The following is an 11,736-nucleotide window of genomic DNA, read 5'->3' as shown; positions in this document are numbered from 1 at the left end:
TGGTTCGCCATCTTGGATTCCAAAATAGCGTCAAATATCTATTTTTGACTTCTACTCATCAAGCCCGATTGATAGATACCCATATTGCATGGTATCATAGCTCAAACCACCATTCCATGGCCGCCATCTTGGATTATGGTCCGCCATCTTGGATTCCAAAATGGCGTCAAATATCTATTTTTGACTTCTAGTCATCAAGCCCGATCGATAGATACCCATATTGCATGGTATAATACAGTCGAACCTCCATGAGTCGATGTTCCTTGACTCGATATCGACTCATGGAGGTAAATTTTCCCATACTGAAAAAAAAAATCTGGGTTACTATGATGGACCCCCCAAAAAGCTTCCCAAAGGATTTTTGTTCCATTACACGATATTTCCTTGAGTCGATGGTCCCTTCAATATCGACTCATGGAGGTTTTACTGTAGCTCAAACCACCATTCCATGGCCGCCATCTTGGATTATGATCCGCCATCTTGGATTCCAAAATGGCGTCAAATATCTATTTTTGACTTCTTTTCATCAAGCCCGATCGATAGATACCCATATTGCATGGTTGAATAGCTCAAGCCACCATTCCATGGCCGCCATCTTGGATTATGGTTCGCCATCTTGGATTCCAAAATAGCGTCAAATATCTATTTTTGATTTTACTCATCAAGCCCGATTGATAGATACCCATATTGCATGGTATCATAGCTCAAACCACCATTCCATGGCCGCCATCTTGGATTATGGTTCGCCATCTTGGATTCCAAAATGGCGTCAAATATCTATTTCTGACTTCTACTTAAGGGCCCATATAGCCGAGGCGGTAAACGCACGGGTATTCAGCATGACCATGCTGAGGGTGACGGGTTCGATTCCCGGTCGGTCCAGGATCTTTTCGTAAAGGAAATTTCCTTGACTTCCTTGGGCATAGAGTATCTTCGTGCCTGCCACACGATATACGCATGCAAAATGGTCATTGGCAGAGGAAGCTCTCAGTTAATAACTGTGGAAGTGCTCATAGAATACTAAGCTGAGAAGCAGGCTTTGTCCCAATGAGGACGTTACGCCAACAAGAGAGAGAGAGATGGTATCATAGCTCAAACCACCATTCCATGGCCGCCATCTTGGATTATGTTCCGCCATCTTGGATTCCAAAATGGCGTCAAATATCTATTTTTGACTTCTACTCATCAAGCTTGATCGATAGATACCCATATTGCATGATATAATAGCTCAAACCACCATTCCATGGCCGCCATCTTGGATTATAGTCCGCCGTCTTGGATTCCAAAATGGCGTCAAATATCCATTTTGACTTCTACTCGTCAAGCCCGATCGATAGATACCCATATTGCATGGAATCATAGTTCAAACCACCATTCCATGGCCGCCATCTTGGATTATGGTCCGCCATCTTGGATTCCAAAATAGCGTCAAATATCTATTTTTGACTTCTACTCATCAAGCCCGTTTGATAGATACCCATATTGCATGGTATCATAGCTCAAACCACCATTCCATGGCCGCCATCTTGGATTATAGTCCGCCGTCTTGGATTCCAAAATGGCGTCAAATATCCATTTTGACTTCTACTCGTCAAGCCCGATCGATAGATACCCATATTGCACGCCTCTATGGAAAGGTAGAACTGATCTAGATCAGTTGTAACTTATCTAGATCAAGTGTTAGGTTACAAGATTTAAATTAGTTAAAACTGTTACAAGACGTTTCTTTGAAGATACGAAACCTCTAGGATGGATATCCAGGATGGATGGCAGAACCACGGGGATGGCATCCTATTTTTTCACTATGGAGTTTGACAGGTTGGATTGTGCCTCCTTACGTGGAGTATAAATTTATGCTCCAGCCAAAATATTCACCAACACAGTCGTGAAATTTAAATGTTTACCTTTTTACGAGGGATATTGGTGCAAAACGCTCACATCACATTAGATCTCATAAAAGTATTGATCATGAAAAAGCGACATTGTTTGATAATTTTCAAATTGAGAGTGTCAATGTTTAGGTAAAGTCCCTACAGAAAGTGGGAATTATTTGTGAAAAGACACACAACACCTGTTTTCGCAAACTTTGTTCGCCAAAGTGCGTTTTTCCTTATTTTCACCCGCTGCTGTATTGAGTGAATGTTGGTATTAGTGAGCTCTAGCTGCACATGATAAGCGGCAACAAAATCAGATCACCGTAGCTCCCCCGTGGGCAGAACGCTAAGTGTGGGACGCAAACAATTCTCAAAATTCCCGACATCTTGTTCCGCGGGGGACCACCGCACTAAGGGGATTCAGGTGGCCAAAAATCGAAAATCGACTTTATTCAATTTGAGATTTAGTTTCGGTAGTTGAAAGTACATCACTTGGACCAGTAAACCCCAGAATATTAGTTTACTAATCCCTATACTTATCGAGATATTGGCAGGCTCAGTTCTGTCGCAGCTGTGGTTCGATACAGACGGATTGTGCTCTTTGCTCAGATAGTTTTTTTGTCTACAGTTTGCGCTGCTAGGCATTGGATATCGTTTATCGCTTTGCTTTGTTTGCCGGTCGATCATATCGTCGTTCGTTGGTGGTGTGGCAACAAAAATGATTGAAATGAGCGAAATGTTCGTTAATACGGTGCAGTTTCGCTTCCCGCCGGGTAGCCCACGGCCATCCTGGGTGGAAATTGCGGATTTCCTGAAGACGCTGGACACGGATTTGCTGCAGATGGAAACTGCATATAAAACAGCACATGATCGTTCATTGTTCGTGAAGTTCGTGTCGCGGGATGCCATGGAGGAATCATTGCGGAAGAACACAGAGCAAAGAAGATTTGCTTATTCAAATGGGCAATCAATAGAAGTGCGGATGTGTATCGCAGGCGTCAATATGCGATACATTCGTGTATTTGATTTGCCGCCGGAGATAACGGATGAAAGTTTGTCTTCGGAGCTGGAAAAGTTTGGGAAAGTACAACGCGTGACCCGAGAAAGGTTCCCCACGGGACTTGGCCTCGATCATATGCATACTGGAGTCCGAGGAGTGTTCATGGAGGTCGAAACAAGAATCCCGTCATGGATCGACGTTTCCAACCGGAAAGGGAGAATATATTATGAAGGATTGAAGGAGACGTGTTTCTCATGTCAAGAGGAAGGGCACCGGAGGGACTCTTGCCCTCAACGAAACCCGGACAAGAAGAAGGAGAAGCTTTCGTATGCTGGAATTGTGTCTGGCGAGGCAGTAGTGGAGCTTATTTCGCAAGAAACGGCACAGGACGAAATAATTGAAGTTTTGGAAGAAGAAATTGTCGTCGAAAATGCGGACATTTTGGACCAGGTTCAACCTAATGAAACCAAATCTAATGCGATGAATCGGGAGGTAGACAAAACCCCATCGAAAGACGAGGTCAGCGAGAGTCAGGATTCATCGGCGGACGATAGGGTGGCTCAGCGACGGGCTCGATTCGCAGCTTCTGGTGGTGGTTCAAGCTCCGGCTCCGTACCGCGACCAAAGAAGAAATGCACCCGAATGCAGTTTTATTGATGTAATCTTTTGAATATTTTTGTATCTATTCGATAAGATATCGGCTCCGTAAAGTTTTTAGTTAAACGATCGAGCCAATAAATAAACTATTTGGTAAAAAAAAAAAAAGAGATATTGGCAGCTGAATGAGACCATTGGCATTTTTTGATAAAATTAATGAAATGTTCAACTTCGCATATCTTCAGCTTAAATGAAAAAGTTGATTTTTTATAGCAGATTCTTGAAGGTTGTTTATAAACCTGTCGAATGATACATCAGACGTTGAAAGGTTAATTGTAAAAGTATTAAATGGTGCTACATTAAAAAAATCAAATTGTCCCCATACCAACCGTTCCATACAAAAAAAGTTTCACAAAGTTTCGCTTCGGGACTAATTCTACAGGGTGCGGCAGGAAAAAATGCGAAAAGTTCAAGGCACTATTACACGCTAAATATGGGATATATATGACTATTTTTTCATGACAGTGTATCAGTCAATGTCTATATTCTAGCACTGAAAAATAAAAATGAACATATTTGATGTTTAACATGTGATAATGTAGGCCTAATAAGCGGATATCAATAAACTGCGCGCCCAATGGTCATTAACCTTCCGTAACTCGCGCGGTTGACTACCTGCGTCAGCACCACGCTAATGCTGAGTACAAAAAGCGAGATTTTTTCAACGTGTTGTACTAAATACAACAGCGCGATTGTTCGAGGGTTAAACAAAATGACTATAACAGTATCAAAATTAGCTCAAATTCGATGAACAACCAGACCACACTGATCCAGAGCCATGTAGTTTCACATACCAGATGAAATAAGTACATATATTTGATGATATTGTAGAGAAAATCAAAAATGTTGTTCTATCAGATGTGTGATTTTCTGCGGTTTGAAAATTCTGGTTGTCTTCATCTTCAGGCGCCGCTCTGTAAAGGTTAGTGACCAAAATGGGAAATTTTTTAATTAACTTTTCAGAAAACTAGTCTATTATAGATAATGGAACGTTGAAACATAGATTGTGTTGGGGTGGGATTTCTCTTGAGCACGAACGAACACCTATCGACAGCAGCCTTTTGATGTAGCAGCTTCGATGCTGTTGAATATATATATTATTTTTATTTACAAATGTAGATCAACATATAGAAGCTTACATTTTAGTGCACTAATTCGCGGGATTGCACAAGAGACCCTGATTCCGACCAACGACTTTCTACTTCTAATTATATTTTCCCCATACCTTCTAACTTCAGTGTTGCCAGTTTCACCATACTTAAAAAACTAGCACAACAGATTGGTTAATGTCAAATGGACAAAAATGAGGTTTGAAGTTGAAAAACACTTTCGCATTTTTTCCTGCCGCATACTGTATGTCTTTGTTTAGGATCCCTGGGAGACATTGAAATCAAATTTGGCTGCTACTAGCTGCTATTCTGCAATTCCAATCAAGTTGTCGATGCAGCGTTGATTGAGATATTGCTATATAAAATCTCCCAATTGGCCATTAAAAACCTCTGAGGAAACATTTGGTTGTCATGGCCACTTTCCTCGGTAGATCAATCATATTGCAGTCTAAATCTGGTCTTGGAACTCTTAGCGAAGCGTGTTTTTACGAATTGGAATCCATTTTGTATGTAGGAACAGAAATCCTTAAACGCCTAAAAGTATGCAATGTCCTTATAATTTCATGCTGTTTGAAACTGTCGTGTTAAAACAACCTGTTCAACGTGTTTTTCATATTTTTCAGGCATATACCCTACGAATATGAGCAAGGCAGTATAAAATTGACGCGAAAATATTTTTGGCCACCTGTTTGTATGGAGCCGCCCCATAGTGCATCGGATTGGTCCTCCCGGTAGCCAATGTACGCAAAACAACTTTTAGTGACCGTTTTTAACTGGTATTAGAAAATGTTAAAGTTTCATACCTATATTTTGTAAACTTGAACGAAAATGAACTGAAAATATCACTGTGGTCTAGATTATGGAAATTTGTTGAGTTGAAACTGGAATTTCAGCAGTTAGGGTAATTGATTCGATCATGGAGGAGTTAAGGTGAAAATATGACGAAGCCACACCTCGAATTTTCAAGAGCACAAATCTGAAGAACCAAATGACGGATTGCAATGAAAAGTTGATCGATTGGTCATCACCAGCGGCTGATGAATCGATCAACTTTTCAGCGCTTTGCGCTATTTGGTTCTTCAGATTTGTGCTTTTGAAAATTCAAGGTGTGGCTTCGTTCTATATTCACCTTAAGCATTGAGCAAGCCCGTGCACGAAGGGGGGGGGGGGTGATGTTTTAGTGGCGAAAGGAAGTTGGGGTCATTTTTGCCGGGTGTGCCCCAGTGAACAACTGGAATAACTCCGGATAACCGGAAAATTCAAAAATAATCCATAGGTTTACTAAAAGTAGGCATCCGAACGATGCAATGATCCAAAATGAAAGAAATCGGTTGAAAATTACCGGAATGGCAGTCATTTGAATTTTGTTCTTTCTGTTGGGCGGGTACGAGTTAACACCTTGAATTGAGGGTCACTTGAATAATGTACTCCTACCACTGGAACAGACGGTCCGTAAGGACTGTTCAATTTATAAAACGGACAACTTGCTTGTGCGATATCTTTCTTATTTTTCAATAAAATAATTATCAGTTTTTTGCATAACTTTCTATAGCTATTCTCAAATGTAGGAAAAATATAACATTAAGCAAATTGTTCTTTATTGTGTAACTGAAGCGGTTTTCGTAAAACATCAATAAAAACCCATTTCTCAAAATTCGACATAACTTTCCACATACTTAACATGCCCATTTTCATGAAGTTTTTAATGTATTGGAATCTTACACTATTCTACTAAAGGTAAAGCTCAATAGTTGATCAGTAATAATGCACCAAGGAGCCTCCAGCTTGATATACTGAATTGACTTGTTTTCATAGAAATAATTAAAAAATATTTATTTAAGTCCTGTGATGCAATAGCACAACGGATTCGACTAAAAATTTGTCCAGAGTAGTACAATATTGTTTTCTGAATGACGCAGAAGGAAAAAAAAATACTTTAATTGCATTCTTCATACAAAAAATAATTCATAAAGATGGCCATTGTAAAAAATTGCATTCTTTTTGCTCCATTGATGCAAATTTTCGACTCTAGCGAATCTTGTTATTATTTATTTTCAAAAAAGTTGATCCTATGTTATTGTACACCTTATTTAATAACTATCGGATGTAAAAAAAAATATTTCCAACATCAATGTTATGTAAAATTTGCATTAGGTTGCATTGTTATTTGGAAGAACCTTCAAAGAACGAAACTGTTTTGATTACTGTGCCTGTAATGGCGCACAGTAACCAAACCAGCAATGCTATTAAGAAGCAGTTGTCTGCATTTGGAACCACATCCTTCCTACTTTCGACTGGAAGCATAAAAAAATTGTTTATTGAATATTTTCATGTCCTTTTTGCTTTACAATTGAATTTTAATCAAAAAATCGAATCTCACTTTAGACTTTAATATTTTAACAACTAATTTTTCAATTGAGTTTAAACTTCACCAGAATGTTTATTACTCATGCTGCTGCAGCATGGCACATACTTATCTGATATTAAAAACGATATACCATATGTGAACAGTAATTTTATATATATTTTCAAATTTCAGCAATCGTAAAATTCACCTCATTTAACACCTGACCGATTTTCTTACAATTAAAACTATTTTTATTCGATTCAAAAATCACAACTATAATGAAAGATGATGTACTGAACAACGAAGCAAGGGTGGTTGAATTTGAACTACTCGTCTTCTTTTTATAACCTTGTAAAGTTGTCCGTTTTATAAATTGAACAGTCCTTAGTGCTTTTCTTAGCCAGTTGAACTAACTACTACCGGCACTACACTGCTATCTAGCCTGATCAGGAAAAGAAGTTAACATTGATGTCAACTTCATATGGGCCCGAACAACCGTTAAAGTTAGGGTACGTTACTATGTGCAGTCTGTGCAAGGTGGCCCATACTTATATGAAAAATTAAAATTTCGAAAAATGCCAAGTCTTACCTTCTAAATCAGTTGTTTTGGAGTGGAGCGGACCTGGTGTGGTGGTTAGAGCACTTGACTATCACGCTGAGGACCTGGGATCGAATTTCACTCCCGACAAACTCACAAAATGTGAGTTCTTCCTTCGGAAGGGAAGTACGGCGTGGGTCCCGAGATGAACTAGCCTAGGGCTAAAAATCTCGTTAATACAGATAAAAAAAGCTGTTTTGGACTCCCAGAAGCTACGTTCAAAATTTGAGCAAAATCGGTTGAGCCTAAGGGGGCGCTCAAAACGCTTAAAGTTTGTATGGGAAAACTTGACCAAATGTACGCAGAATTTTTAATTTTTCGAATTGATTGGTAAAGTGAGGATAAACTTTATTGTTGTTTTTCCAATACATGTAAAGGAATAATATCAATAACTAGCAGTCCCGGCAAACGTCGTCCTGCCTGCCTACTCTGTTTTTCAACATCCGCACGGTGGGACGAATGGCCAAAAACGTGAACTTTTTTCAGTAGCGTCTTTAAACGTGATTTTATCGGCATGGTATCTTCGGATGAAAATTTTATAAAAATAGGGCGCGTCGAATGGCGTTTAGTTTTAGTTCGCAACTTTGCCACAGGCGGCGCTGTAAAATCCAACTTTTTTGTTTGACGTTTTTTCAATATGGTGTCTTCGGCAAAGTTGTAGATATGCTCAATACAAGTATCTTTGCCGAAGACACCAACCCTCTATCTCTACATTGCTTCAAGATACAGACGTATTTTATGAACAACCCCCCAAAAATCGTTTTATTCATATATATCGAAAACGCGCAGTTTTAGAAAGTTGCAATGTTCTACAAAGTTGTGTAAAATGTCAAAAGAAACAACTTTGTAGAAGTGAATAGGGTTCTAAAATGGCAATAGGGTTAGTTATGGCTATTTTTGAGTTAAAAATAGCCGTTTTTTAAGGCTTAATAACTATCTTGGATGCAAATGGATGCAAATCAAACCCCACTAGGTTCAATATGTATTACTATTAGTTGAATATCCTGATGTTTTCGGTTGTATCCTCGAGTATCCTTAGCAGGGGTTCTTAATCTTACTAGAGCCTATTTTTGACGCTAAAACAATAATATCAGTTTTTGTATGTCATTTAGAACCCCATTATCTTCTGTGAAGTGATAAATATTAACTATTCGCATAATTGTATGCTTTATTGCGCCTACAAAGATCAATTATTATCAAATTATTATCATATTATTTTAAAAACACTGCATAGAAGTGAGCTAAGTGAGGTCATATGTATCCAAGTGATCTCACCAGCAAGCAAATACACATTATTTTCAGCACGTATAGTAACCGAACAAGCAGAAAGTCAACTCATATTAAATCACTACGTTTCTAATGTCGAATACCCATGAAATTTTTCGATCGCTGTGAGAATGTTCTAAATAAATCCTGCATGAATGCAAACAAGCTTTTGTATACAAAATGTTTTAATGATATCTAGTTATCAAAAAAGTTGTAGATATGCACAACATCTTTGATGAAAAGTAAAGGTTTCTCTAATCAAAAATCATAAAAGTTGTTTTGGGTATGTGTTGGAGTATTAGAACTAATTTAGATAAGTTATTTCACCCTTTTACTGGCTTGATCGAGAGTTACTTGTGCCATGTGTTCCTTGAGCTTCCCGTATAAATACACACACACTCTCCCGCTTGTTCGGCACCTGTCATGTTGTTTCCGATAACTGAAAATGCTCCTTTTCATTTCCACAAATCAATTTGTAGCTATGTTTGAAAGTTGAGAAAATGGATACCAATGCTAACGCAAATGATTTCAGGTTTTCTAGACTTGCTGTTTGTTCGGCTACTATACGTGCTGAAAAAGAATATGTATATTTCTGGCGTTCGTTTTGAATAGGTCGTATGTTGACTGTGATTCCTACCCTGATTCGACCTACTCAAATCGAATGCCAGATTTACATTTATGTTTTGAACACACGAATAAAGTTTGCTTGCTGGTGAGATCACTTGGATACATATGACCGTCTAGTTTAGCTCACTTCTATGCAGTGTTTTTTAAATAATATGATAACAACTCGATAATAATTGATTTTTGTAGGCACAACTTTGTAGAACATTGCAACTTTCTAAAAATGCGCGTTTTCGATATATATGAATAAAACGATTTTTGGGGGGTTATTCATAAATTACGTCTGTATCTTGAAGCAATGTAGAGATAGAGGGTTGGTGTCTTCGGCAAAGATATTTGTATTGAGCATATCTACAACTTTGCCGAAGACACCATATTGAAAAAACGTCAAACAAAAAAGTTGGATTTTACAGCGCCACCTGTGGCAAAGTTGCGAACTAAAACTAAACGCCATTCGACGCGCCCTATTTTTATAAAATTTTCATCCGAAGACACCATGCCGATAAAACCACGTTTAAAGACGCTGCTGAAAAAAGTTCACGTTTTGGGCCATTCGTCCCACTGTGATTCGGTTCCATGAAGAAATGCCTCTCAAAATGGAGTTTCAGATTTTCCAGTTTTTCTTGCCTTCCCGGTCACTTTTTCTAATTATTTTTTTTTTCGTACGAACACGTCGGAGGCCTGGCGGAATGCAACAGTGAAAGAATCATGTCGATCTGTTGACCCGTTCCCGAGCCTATTCTCGACATACAAACACCATTCCATTTTTATTTATACCTATAGATAGATGAAATCTCAATACTTTGCCTCACTTTGCCTAGGGTATAACTTTTTTCACAGGCGTCGGATCACTTCGCAGTCTTCGACAAAGTTTTTTAGCATATAGTCACCTACAATAATACCAAAGGGTTTGATTATTGAACGCTTAAAGCGCCACCTAGCGGCAAAATTCGAAAACTTAAAATTTATGCATACATTTGGCCAAGTTTTCCCATACAAACTTCAAGCGTTTTGAGCGCCCCCTTAGGCTTAACCGATTTTGCTCAAATTTTGAACGTAGCTTCTGGGAGTCCAAAACAACTGATTTAAGAGGTAAGACTTGGCATTTTTCGAAATTTTTGTTTTTCATATAAGTGTGGGCCACCCTGTGCAGCCTCTGGCTGAAGCCCATAGGGGGATTAGGGGCATAATGGACACCCGGGGCGAAATGGACACCCCTGTTTTTGCCGAAACCGTTTACTTTTATGCAAAACTTTCAATGCTTAAGTGTAAAGGAACAAGTCATTGTTCTATTTTTCAAAAGTACCATTTATATTCCTTCAAAATAACCAAAATATCATTGAAATTTAAGTATGTTTTTCATATGGTGCATTTCTTATAATTTCGAAGCAGCAGCAAATAAGGTATTACGAGTGATTGAGTGTGTCCACCATACAAACAAGTGAATTGTTAGCTTATCTACATGTATACGTAGATTTAGCCATGGAAGAAGTATTATATTTTTGATCAGAACTTACTGAAAATAGCAATTTCAATGTTGTAATCGATTTGGGGCGAAATGAACACTGGCAATTATGAATGGATGTACGCGCGTTGCATACTGTTAGGCGTTTTAGAGAGTTTGAAAATATTTAATCCAATTATTTTAACCTAAAATTTATTTAATTAACTTTGAAGTTATGTAAACTCGTCTACGATGGACTATTATATTTGTGGTATTGATCTCCGTTGGCAAATTACTTAACTGGTCGATATTCTCAAAGATACAGCATGAAATATGCAGGGGTGTCCATTATGCCCCGATAGGTGTCCATTTCGCCCCGTACCTTTCCTGCCAGCCCCAAAAAACACACGGTTTTCAATTCATTATTTCTTCACAACAATGACATTCTACCAGCTGTAAATGATTGAAATACGTAGGAAACAAGTTAAAGTTGTAAGCCAACTGAAAATATGTTAAGTTTTTGTCTGTTATACAGGCCTAACATACTCATTTGCTTAGGGTGTCCATTATGCCCCTAATCCCCCTATGTAGTGTCTTTTTTAAACTACACTTACCTGAAAATTGCATTTGCAATTTAACTTAATTTACTCAATGGCATGGATGGATAAAAGGCATCGAAAAGAGTGATTCTTATTTGAGTTTCTAATAGTTATTGTATGTAACGAGTTGCAAAAAGTTGATTTTTTTGTTCAGTACGAGTCCATTGAGGCTTGCCGAGTTGGATAAATACGAAGAGTACTGAAAAAATCGAGTTTTG

Source organism: Aedes albopictus, chromosome 2, assembly GCF_035046485.1.
Source record: "Aedes albopictus strain Foshan chromosome 2, AalbF5, whole genome shotgun sequence".
NCBI classification, from domain to species: Eukaryota; Metazoa; Arthropoda; class Insecta; order Diptera; family Culicidae; genus Aedes; species Aedes albopictus.
Note: the sequence above shows the minus strand (reverse complement) of the source record.